We start from the raw sequence: 12,667 nt of genomic DNA, 5'->3' as shown, positions 1-12,667 counted from the left end.
CCAGGATCACCCGGATGGATACCAACTACCTGGAGTCCATCAGCCCAGTTGAACGCCTGGCGATTTGTAGCCGGTAAACTACATTCTAGTACATTTTTAAAGCCTTTGATACCATAATTGATTGATACATAGTTTTTATGTGCAACCTAGCGAGCTAAAGGGCTCTCTAGTTAATAGTCCCTATTTGATATCAGATGTACTTTTACAGAATGTTCATTAGGACTATAACTTTTCCCAAAGCTGGTTTATAATCCTTTTTTAATTATGCAATGTTAACAAATGAAAAGAAAGTTGAGGTGCCTTCTGCCCTGATGAAGGTAGGCTAGTCTTCTCCAGGACCCATTGTTGTTTAAGACAGTTACAGTCATTCATTACGTTCTTATTGGACTCACATACACTCTTAGAGAAAAAGGTTCCAAAAGTGTCCTTCTGCTTTCCCCATAGGATAACCATTTTTGGTTCCAGGTATAACCATTTGGGGAAAATGTTATACATGGAACCCAATAGGGTTCTACTTGGAACCAAAAGGGGTACTACCTGGAACCAAAAAGGGATCTCCTATGGGGATAGCCGGAGAACCGTTTTAAGTAGACAGTACTATTCTTTCTAAGAGTAGAGTTGGCCTGGGCTACAGTTTATTGATATAGTCATAGACTGAATTGTACTGTTTCAAGGCATTGTTAATGATGGTTGATGAGTATTACAATATAATTAGTAAAGCATAATAAACAGTAATGAGGTAGCTATATTAGTATATATAATATGTGGGTGGAATTCAAGTTATACACAATATTGATCATTATTTTGAATTATATTTTAGATTCTTGGCGACAGGGGACTCCTACAGGACCATTGGATTTAGCTTCCGAGTTGGACGGTCCATGATAGCAGGCATTGTCCCCTCTATGGCACAAGCCATTTGGGACTGTCTGGTTGGTGAATACATGCCTGTCCCCAAGGAGGAAGACTGGAGGGCCATCGTTGCCGAGTTCCTGGAGAGGTGGAATTTCCCCAACTGTCTTGGCTCCATTGACGGGAAACATGTAGTAATCTATTCCTGGCTACCGGGAGGCATCTAAAAGATCTCTCTTTACCTATTGACAGAAATGATTTTGCAGAGGGTTACACATTCTATGCTTTCAATTTATCACCGGATGATGACACCTCAGGAAATCTGTCTGTGGTGACCCAAGGTCACCTCAGGCAAGAAATGCATTTCCGTACAACTTTAGCTTGTACAGTAAGTATGATTGTTTATGCATTCTCTGATTCAATCTTGGAAGTGAATGTCTGAAGACAAGTCTTAGTGGATTATTATTAATATATTAAGGACCGTTGAGCAAAACATGAATTCCTAATAGCTAGAAGGTCAAATGAGCCGCTTGATTGTAAAAAAAAAAAGTGGAGTATGGGCTTGTGATAACTACCTATTGAGAAATGGAAGGAGCGACCGGCCATGTTTATTGTCAATACCCATCCTAAACACATGCCGGGTGAACATTGGCTAGCTGTGACATTAGAAGATGAAGGAGGATTTGATTTTTTATTGAAAAAAATAAACATATATTTTTTAAAGAAGATGAAGGAGGATGAAAATGTTTAAACTTTTTTTGATTCCTAAAGCTTTACCACAGATTTTCATATTTCCCCCCATCTATTAAAATGTTTTTGATCAAAAATGGATCAAATATCTACTACAGCATCAAAAAAGTACAAGATAACCTTTCCACTACATGTGGTCAACACTGTGTATTGTACCTATGCCAAAGAGCTCGTGGAGTTTCTTTTGAAGATGTTATTTCTCATTATAATGATGATTTAAGAAGTAATGATAGCACTGTAGTGTTTTGTTAGAAAATATAAAAAGTGTTCAAGTCTGTGTCCTTTAAGACCCTGTAATCAAGCTGTATGCTCACGTCAAATGTTTAAAGAATGTCACAAATGTTAAATTGTATTGTTTTTTCAAATAAAATTGATTTCATTTAATCAAAAGTCATTCAAAAGTCAAACCACCTTGAGAGATCAGTATTAGAAAAAGGTGCAGAGGCGTTCAGGGTTGAGGACTGAACCATAAATGAGTTATCATCACGTTCAAAAGGGGAGGGGTTGCTAGAAATCTTTAGGGGTGCTGTAGCTCTTTGAAGGGTTTTGTTTTAAAGTTTGAATCTGTTGACAAAGCTTATAGTTTGGTACACCCGAGAGTGGTATGTTGAGGACTGCCAGGGCTTTAAGAAACTGACGCCACCCAGGAGTGTAAGGATTTTCCTCCTCTTCGTCTGAATCGGACCAAGATGTGGAGTGGTAAGTGTCCATGGTTGTTTATTTAAAAACATAAACTGAACACTCAATGAATACAAAACAATAACCGTGAACAAAACCAAAACAGTACCGTGTGGCGAACAAACACAGACACGGAAACATTCACCCACAAAACAACAGCGAAACCCAGGCTACCTAAGTATGATTCTCAATCAGAGACAACTAATGACACCTGCCTCTGATTGAGAACCATACTAGGCCGAACACAGAAAACCAACCTAGAAACATAAAACATAGAATGCCCACCCAACTCACGTCCTGACCAACTAAAACAAACAAATAACACAAGAACTAGGGTCAGAACGTGACAAGGAGGTCTTCTGTCATCAGCAATCTTGTGGGCTGCTGTGGTACTTTTAAGCAAGTCCATCATATGAGAACCCTTGACAACATCCCCCTGAAAGATACACTCTCCTTTGTCATTCCAAGTAGCGGCCCCCTTTGAGTCTTTTATCTTGTTCATAATGTATCTAACATTTTCCTGTTACGTTCCGGAACATGTGTCAACATGTCATGCATAACCTTATCTCAACATGCATTTAATCTTCAACCGGTAAGATCACTGGTCTAGGCATTACAGGGGCATGGCTCTCTTTGTGCGCGTCATCTTTTAATCGGTTCGGTAGGGAAAGCGATAAATGGTTGGTCTCTCTCTCTCACCTTGTTTTACCAAGGCCAAATACCTTTGCAAGAGGTTTGTGTATTTTTGGACCATATCATAGAGATTCAATCCTTTTCTGTTCAAAAGATCCTTCATGGACATATCCAAATCATTTTCCGCTGTTTGTCTGATATTTTCAGGACCCTGTAATTGCTGTTTAAGTCTATACAACTCTTGTTGAGGCACCAAGTACATTTTATTTGCCATCACACACTGTGTTCAACCCCAACGTCTGGCAGCAATAAGGCTGGTAATGAAGCACATGGCTATACTTAGTAATGGTAGAAGAAACCCCCCAGACTGTTGTATGCTATGTCTTTTCTTTTGAAGACTGGCCCTTTTTTGAGTTTGATCGCGGTCTTTGTCTCTTTAATTTTCTCTTAATTTTTTTATATATTTTTTAATCGGGTCAGTGGAATGTGTCCTTAAAGTAGGATTTCCTTCCAGGGTACATGTGCTGAGCTAGAGTGTTTATTTCTAGTTTGTCTCTGGGGTTTTTGAACAATACCATGTAATTGGCGTTCAAACTAATGGTACGGCTATTTTTACCTTGGTGACACACATTTTGTACCAAGTAAAGCACGAACAGGTTTCGATGAGTATATTGTGTAAAAGTTTGTGCAAATTCAGGATGTTCGCTACCGGCAAATAGCATATCGTCCAAAACCAGCAGATTGTTTTTATGAGGTAAAAGTTCATCAGACAGGGATGCGGGTATTCCTTCAACTAAACCTGATTTTTATTTTCTTCAACTTATACAAAGGTTGATAACATGAATAACACCACACAATGTCAGGTTTCTGAGATAATACATGTTCAGAATTCTCTAAAATACTTTTTACAAAACAACTTTTACCGCTATTGGATGGGCCTGCGATTAAGGCCGATAATGGTAGTTGCAACCTGGGGTCAAAACCTTCTACAGCAGCCATTATATCTTAAGCTTTAAGACACACGGGGCTTGTAACATAAGTCAGTAACCTAGGATCAAAACCTTCTACAGCAGCCATTATATCTTAATCTTTAAGACACACGGGGCTTGTAACATAAGTCAGTAGCCGAAGGGCAAGGTGGTCCCGTCAGGTACAAGCAGTCTCTTGTCATAGACTTCCCGGAATCTTTTAGTAAGTGGGGCATTACGTAGATGGAACCCCTTTTTATCCCTAACAATCTTTTTTTGAGTTAAACATTTCCAATTCACTATTACGGTCGTTTATGAACCCCTCGACCAAGCGTGTGATTGATTCCAAGTTTACACGCAGGGTATTTTCATAGTTTTGAGTCACGTGTAACAGTACTCTTCTGGCGTTGTGTACAATCAGTCATTTTGAGTCACGTGTAACAGTACTCTTCTGGCGTTGTGTACAATCAGTCATCGACACGGAACTCCAATATGTAGCACCAGTCATGTAGCTTTATTCTGTTAGGAACGGCACAAAATTGCACGTCATGCAATGCACGTCTCACCATCCAACTCTGCATTCACGCACTGTACAAAATATATGACCACCCCCCCACCAGACACACTAAGTTGCTAGCTAGTACTGACGGGAAATCTTTACAACAAAATGCACAACAAATATTCTCCAAAAACCGCTGCATCTTGTGTGTGAACATTTACAAACAATTTGATATAAATTCTACATTTAAATCATCACTTGGGAGCATAAAAATCACTTTTGACGTACGGTGCTTTGCAACCAACAACTTACCGCTGGTTTGGTGCTTGTTCACTGGGACGATTCTAACTGGAACATCCCCCCTCGTAAGCAAGCTACGCAAACCAGCCAATAAGATGCCATGTTGAGTAGGTGAAGGCAAGATAAACTCAAACCAAAAACCCATTGGTTTAACAATAAAGTGGCAAGGGGAATCACCAATATAACCCTGTTACACACGCCTTTGGCTTTCAACACCACGTGATTGTCTTTAGTCCTAAAATCATAGCTTTTGGGACCACAGGATGACCACTCTATGATATGGTCACCATCTTCGAGTTCACTCGTTAAACCACCCAGATAGTTGCTAAGAGGGGGATTCCAATCACTTGGTTTGCTTAAAGAGTCTGTGTCATGATTACATAACTTGCCTCTGCAACTGTTCCATGAATGTGTACAGTTCAAGTCGACCATAGGCCATGGTAAATGCTGCAAGATTGTTTGTAAAACTTGTATAGTCAAATTAATCTATGATCGTATGCTAATCCATTTGTTGTTTGTATGCTGTTGTTTGTATGACATTTTAATATTTGATAATTAACCAATGATATTAGGCCACTCTTGGCCATGATTACAGACACCTGTGTCTTTTGACACTATATAAATAAGTCATCCCTCAGTGTTTGTGATTATACCATGATGAACGTTGTTATTACATTTTTGCATCTGAGCTCCTAGAGTGTGCGGCTCTCTTTTATTTTCAAGTTTCTATTCCGCTAGCCAGCACCTCGTCTTAATAGGTGTGCGTTTCTTGTTCTTCTAGATCGTTCTGTTACCCAGTAAACAGCACATGACTGTAAGTCCCACCGCTAAACATATATTATTATTATTATTATATTATTATATATTATATTTAAAAAAAACTCTTAAACGATGCCGAATGATAATTACTTTCCTGACACTGGTCATAGACCCATACAAGATTACTTTGAATATAGCCAAAGGGAGCGTGATAAGATCATTATTTCGGAGTCCCTTTTTGACATGCCGGGAGGTAATTCTGACCTCTCGAAAGAACTGTTACATGTATCTAAGCGCCAGACGAGAATGCATCTACATATAGTCACTCTTAGTGATTATGTGCGTCAAGACATTATTCCACGGGGACTCAGGTGGAAAAAAGAACCATCATTGGGACAGCGCACAGATGATTACTGTGAGCGCTGGTGTGCCATCCTGAACAAATGCTCTATTGATTTAATGACATTAATTGTTGACCAGTTGAAGAAGGATCTTATTGAAATGGATAGCACGATTAAAGACAAGCGCACAGCTCTACAAACAGTTGTTAATAATGATGGCATATTCAATGAACTGATAAACTAACCAAGCGTTCCAGGACAAATTGTCTACAGAAATAAAGGAATTTAAAATCAAGAAATTCAACCAAGACAAAAAAGACTAGGCCGATGGTAAAAGTCTACTTCTGGAGAAACCCTGACAAAAGAGGTCCCGCTCCCCTTCTCCATGACATACGCTGGAGGGATGCCGCTTACTTCTATCCACCCCCGTCTGACCAACGCTCTACAACCAGCGCCTCGTCGGCTTCCAGTGGTAGTTTTTTTATTCAACGAGAGACTGGATGGACGGAAGGGCGGAGGGGGCCGCAGGCACGCGCATCGACAAGATGTCGCACCCGACGGGGTAAGAAGAAACGACTATAAGAGGCAGAGGAGACCGTTCACACGGTACCAGAACCCACGGGACTGAGTGTTTTTAATTTATCAAGCAATATATTGAGCCCTGCCCATGTCTCTTTGCTTAATAAAGGGTTATCTTTTGTGCCTACAACCCAGTGCAACGATTTTGATGTTAAGGTTATTTTATACCTCCAACCAATCGCAATCACTCTATCAAGACATACTGCAGACTTGTGGGAAATGATGTTGGACTTCTCCTTAAGAATAAACAGGGATCCAAATCTTTCCATAATTTACCCAATAATGAAAAACAAGCTTTGCTTGATTTACAATCTGATACGTCAGTCCTTATTCGTCCCGCTGATAAGGGTGGGTCGGTTGTACTCATGGATAGGACAGTTTATGTACATGAGTGTCATAGACTGCTGGTTGACAACACCTTTTACAAGAAACTCAGAAGTGACCCCACTTCCCAATTTCAGAATATTATCTTGACTGTCCTAGATGGGTATTTAAGTTCTGGTAAGATGTATGTGGATGGGCTATTCAACACCCTAAAATTGCCACTTTCTATACTTTGCTGAAATTACACAAGAATGTTACACAACCTCCAGGGCACCCTATTGTAGCGGGCATTGATGCAGTAACGGCCCCTATTGTAGCGGGCATTGATGCAGTAACGGCCCCTATTGTAGCGGGCATTGATGCAGTAACGGCCCCTATTGTATCGGGCATTGATGCAGTAACGGCCCCTATTGTATCGGGCATTGATGCAGTAACGGCCCCTATTGTAGCGGGCATTGATGCAGTAACAGCCCCTATTGTAGCGGGCATTGATGCAGTAAAGGCCCCTATTGTAGCGGGCATTGATGCAGTAACGGACCCTATTGTAGCGGGCATTGATGCAGTAACGGCCCCTATTGTAGCGGGCATTGATGCAGTAACGGCCCCTCTAACTACTAGCAGAACAGCTCCCCTCCTTTGTAAAGAACACCAGCAGTATGATCCCTATCATTGAATCTCTTGATCCTTTCCCTGAGAACACCTGATTAGTTACGTTTGATGTTGAGTCATTATACACTAATATTCCACACGAGGGCGGTATTGAAGCTATGGAACATTTTCTTCTGCAACGTGACCCTAATGAACTACCTTTCAGTGCATGCATTGTAACATTGGCTGAAATAGTACTCATGCATAACTATTTCATGTTTCTAAATTATTTCTTTATTCAGACGAAAGGTACTGCTATGGGATCTCCCATGGCTCCAAACTATGCTAATTTGTAAGAGGGTTACATGGAGAAACAGTCTATTTTCAATCCTCTCAAAAATGTTTTCTTGCCTCACATCATTATTTGGAAACGGTATATTGATGATATTTTTGTTCTATGGAGGGGTGATGCAAAACAGCTCCAGGCATTCCATGCTTTTCTTAACTCCTGTTCTGAGCATCTGAGATTTACTATGTAATCTGATACATGTCAAATCAGTTTTGATCTTCTGATCTTGTGTGAAGATAATGTTCTATACACTGATCTTTACAGGAAGCCTACTGGTCGTAACAGTTTGTTGAGGGCTGATAGTTGTCACCGACTTCCATTGAAAAATAGTTTGCCCTACAGCCAATTCTGCCGAATCAAAATCATTTGCAAAAAACAATCCGATTTCGACAGAAATATGGCTGAGACGCAAAGAAAGTTCAAGGAGAGGGGCTACAAGAATGATCAGATTAGAGAAAATTCAAAACGAGACATGACCTTTTTCATGGTCAGTCTCGCAAAAAGACGCTTTCTTGCATTCTAACTTCCCGCTATTCAAAGTGCTCTGAACAAATTAAGGGAATTGTTCACAAACATTGGCACATCCTAAAATCCGATGATAGTCTCGGTAATGTGTTTTCGGACCTTCCCTTGGTCGTATTCTCGTGGGGCAGAAATCTCAGAGACCAATTGGTAAACTCTGATTTACCACCCCAAGATATTCCTGAACAACGTCTATTTGCGCCCCTGCTGGATGGAAATTACAAATGTAATGGCTGTGCTCAATGCAATGGCACTTATAAATGTAGATCCTTCAAACACCCCCAAACAGGGAAATCAATCCCAATAAAAGGTGTTATTACGTGCTCCACTAAGGCAGTTATTTATCTTATAACTTGTCCTTGTGGTAAAAATTATGTCGGTAAAACAAAGCGCGAATTAAAAGTACGTATCTCAGAGCATCGTAGCACCATTAGGTGTAAAAACTTTACTTATCCAGTTGCGGCCCACTTCTTTGAGGCAGGCCACTCGATTTCGTCTTAGCGTTATATTGGCATCGAACATGTCACCCTCCCTAAGAGAGGGGGTGACCTTGATAATGTATTGTTAAAACGAGAGGCTGCCTGGATCTTTAATTTAAAGACCCTTGTTACGTCTCCATTGCACCAGGGCAATGTCTTGACTCAAGAATGAAAAATGTAAAATTTCGTATTGGTCCGAAAAAACAAATTCCATAAATTCTTCAGGATCTTTAATGATCGATGTTGTTAGCATATTGCTTCTCTGGGATAGTTTACCCCAAAGCGAGTTTAAATACAATTTCAACAGATTTCGACAGGTTTTGTTGACCTCTATTCTGTCAGGGTCAAGACCTTGTCTGTCGCTCTCTTGATCTGTGACCGATGCAGGATAGCCTGAAGCCATTTGTCTTTGCTTTCTTGATCTGTGACCGATGCAGGATAGCCTGAAGCCATTTGCTTGCATCTCAAGAAGGTATTGATGTACTCTTTAAAAAGAGTGTCTGATTTCCTGGAAAAGTTCCACACTTCAAAGATTTTGGCCACACAATACCCCTTCTCTAGAGCCTTTGAGAATTAAATGGTGACCCATATACCTGTCAGGGCTCTTTCTTGATCACAAGGTTTTTCCTGGTTGCTGTTTTCACCTCTTTCCCAGAAGGCTTTCTCTGAGAAACACACACACACACACACCTCTTTCCCAGAAGGCTTTCTCTGAGACACACACACACCTCTTTCCCAAAAGGCTTTCTCTGAGACACACACACACCTCTTTCCCAAAAGGCTTTCTCACACACACACACCTCTTTCCCAGAAGGCTTTCTCTGAGACACACACACACACCTCTTTCCCAGAAGGCTGAGACACACACACACCTCTTTCCCAGAAGGCTTTCTCTGAGACACACACACACCTCTTTCCCAAAAGGCTTTCTCTGAGACACACACACACACCTCTTTCCCAAAAGGCTTTCTCTGAGACACACACACACACCTCTTTCCCAGAAGGCTTTCTCTGAGACACACACACACCTCTTTCCCAGAAGGCTTTCTCTGAGACACACACACACCTCTTTCCCAGAAGGCTTTCTCTGAGACACACACACACCTCTTTTCCCAGAAGGCTTTCTCTGAGACACACACACACACACACCTCTTTTCCCAGAAGGCTTTCTCTGAGACACACACACACACACACCTCTTTCCCAGAAGGCTTTCTCTGAGACACACACACACACACACACCTCTTTCCCAGAAGGCTTTCTCTGAGACACACACACACACACACCTCTTTCCCAGAAGGCTTTCTCTGAGACACACACACACACACACACCTCTTTCCCAGAAGGCTTTCTCTGAGACACACACACACACACCTCTTTCCCAGAAGGCTTTCTCTGAGACACACACACACACCTCTTTCCCAGAAGGCTTTCTCTGAGACACACACACACACCTCTTTCCCACTAGGCTTTCTCTGAGACACACACACATACCTTTTAACACGTACAGACCTTTTAAACATGTTATAATTAGTTAAACAATTTTACTATCCCTTTCTTATAGAAAAAGGTGAGGCTCTATGGTCAACCAGCACATCCATCCGTCTCTAAATCCAGATCTTCAGCGTCTAACCAGTTCAGACAATGTCTTTTCCCCGCACAATATCCCGCTCCAGCCAGGTTCCGTATGTTTTCTTTCCCTTTCCCTGGATAGTCTGAAACAATGTCTTCATTGATGCTATTTTATCCCTCGCAGCAAACAGAGAAAACATCAGTCAATCATTGATTATGAACCAAACTAAAAAAGTAAGGTCATATATTGTTAATAATCATTTGATAAGTTAAATGCATCATACATTTTTGCACATCTGAATTGAAAGCAATTTTCCAACATAATTCTCAATCACAGAAGACTCTTAACAACAGCATCATACACTGAGTTTACCAAACAGTAGGAACACCTTCCTGATGTTGAGTTGCACCTCCACACACTTCTGCCCTCAGAACAGCCTCAACTCGTCAGGGCATGGACTCTACAAGGTGTCGAAAGGAATGCTGGCCCATGTTGACTCCAATGCTTCCCACAGCTATGTCAAGTTGTCTGGATGTCCTTTGTGTGGTGAACCATTCTTTACCCACAGGAAACCGTTGAGCATGAAAAACCCAGCAGCATTGCAGTTCTCGCCTGGCACCTATTACCATACCCCGTTCAAATGTACAGCGGGGCAAAAAAAGTATTTAGTCAGCCACCAATTATGCAAGGTCTCCCACTTAAAAAGATGAGAGAGGCCTGTAATTTTCATCATAGGTACACTTCAACTATGACAGACAAAATGAGAAAAAAATCCAGAAAATCACATTGTAGGATTTTTAATGAATTTATTTGCAAATTATGGTGGAAAATATGTATTTGGTCAATAGCAAAAGTTTATCTCAATACTTTGTTATATACCCTTTGTTGGCAATGACAGAGGTCAAACATTTTCTGTAAGTCTTCACAAGGTTTTCACACACTGTTGCTGGTATTTTGGCCCATTCCTCCATGCAGATCTCCTCTAGAGCTGTGATGTTTTGGGGCTGTTGCTGGGCAACACAGACTTTCAACTCCCTCCAAAGATTGTCTATGGGGTTGAGATCTGGAGACTGGCTAGGCCACTCAAGGACCTTGAAATGCTTCTTACGAAGCCACTCCTTCGTTGCCCGGGCAGTGTGTTTGGGATCATTGTCATGCTGAAAGACCCAGCCACGTTTCATCTTCAATGCCCTTGCTGATGGAAGGAGGTTTTCACTCAATCTCACGATACATGGCCCCATTCATTCTTTCCTTTACACGGATCAGTCGTCCTGGTCCCTTTGCAGAAAAACAGCCCCAAAGCATGATTTTTCCACCCCCATGCTTCACAGTAGGTATGGTGTTCTTTGGATGCAACTCAGCATTCTTTGTCCTCCAAACACGACGAGGAGACCTGGATCAGATGTTTCAGCTTTCTCCTTGCTTGCTTCAGTCCCGTGGCCAGTTGTGTCAGTATTTGGTCATGCCGCCACCTGCATATGCTTCAGATCGGCTGGTTGTCCACATAGCGTGCAGCTGTCTGGGCTGTCTGCCAACCCCCACGTGTGAAGGTTTGTTGGTGTGGGAAAAACAGAAGCAGAAACTTAATCTGCTGCCTTTCCATGTTCCAGGTGAGTGACCACTCTCTCACGCTCCCTCAGCATGTTCAGCTGCTGTGTTTTTTTTATGGCTACAACCTTGACATGCCTGCTTTCTTCCTCAGCCTTTCATACCTCCCTCTGACATGCCTGCTTTCTTCCTCCGCCTTTCATACCTCCCTCTGACATGCCTGCTTTCTTCCTCAGCCTTTCATACCTCCCTCTGACATGCCTGCTTTCTTCCTCAGCCTTTCATACCTCCCTCTGACATGCCTGCTTTCTTCCTCCGCCTTTCATACCTCCCTCTGACACGCCTGCTTTCTCCCTCAGCCTTTCATACCTCCCTCTGACACGCCTGCTTTCTTCCTCAGCCTTTCATACCTCCCTCTGACACGCCTGCTTTCTTCCTCAGCCTTTCATACCTCCCTCTGACACGCCTGCTTTCTTCCTCAGCCTTTCATACCTCCCTCTGACACGCCTGCTTTCTTCCTCAGCCTTTTTCATAGCCTTTCCCTCTGACACGCCTGCTTTCTTCCTCAGCCTTTCATACCTGCCTCTGACACGCCTGCTTTCTTCCTCAGCCTTTCATACCTCCCTCTGACACGCCTGCTTTATTCCTCAGCCTTTCATACCTCCCTCTGACACGCCTGCTTTTTTCCTCAGCCTTTCATACCTCCCTCTGACACGCCTGCTTTTTTCCTCAGCCTTTCATACCTCCCTCTGACACGCCTGCTTTCTTCCTCAGCCTTTCATACCTCCCTCTGACACGCCTGCTTTCTTCCTCAGCCTTTCATACCTCCCTCTGACACGCCTGCTTTCTTCCTCAGCCTTTCATACCTCCCTCTGACACGCCTGCTTTCTTCCTCAGCCTTTCATACCTCCCTCTGACACGCTTGCT

Source organism: Oncorhynchus gorbuscha, linkage group LG21 (assembly GCF_021184085.1).
Source record: "Oncorhynchus gorbuscha isolate QuinsamMale2020 ecotype Even-year linkage group LG21, OgorEven_v1.0, whole genome shotgun sequence".
In the NCBI taxonomy this organism is placed as follows: Eukaryota; Metazoa; Chordata; class Actinopteri; order Salmoniformes; family Salmonidae; genus Oncorhynchus; species Oncorhynchus gorbuscha.
The sequence above is the reverse complement of the archived record's forward strand: the minus strand, read 5'-3'. Positions refer to the sequence as shown.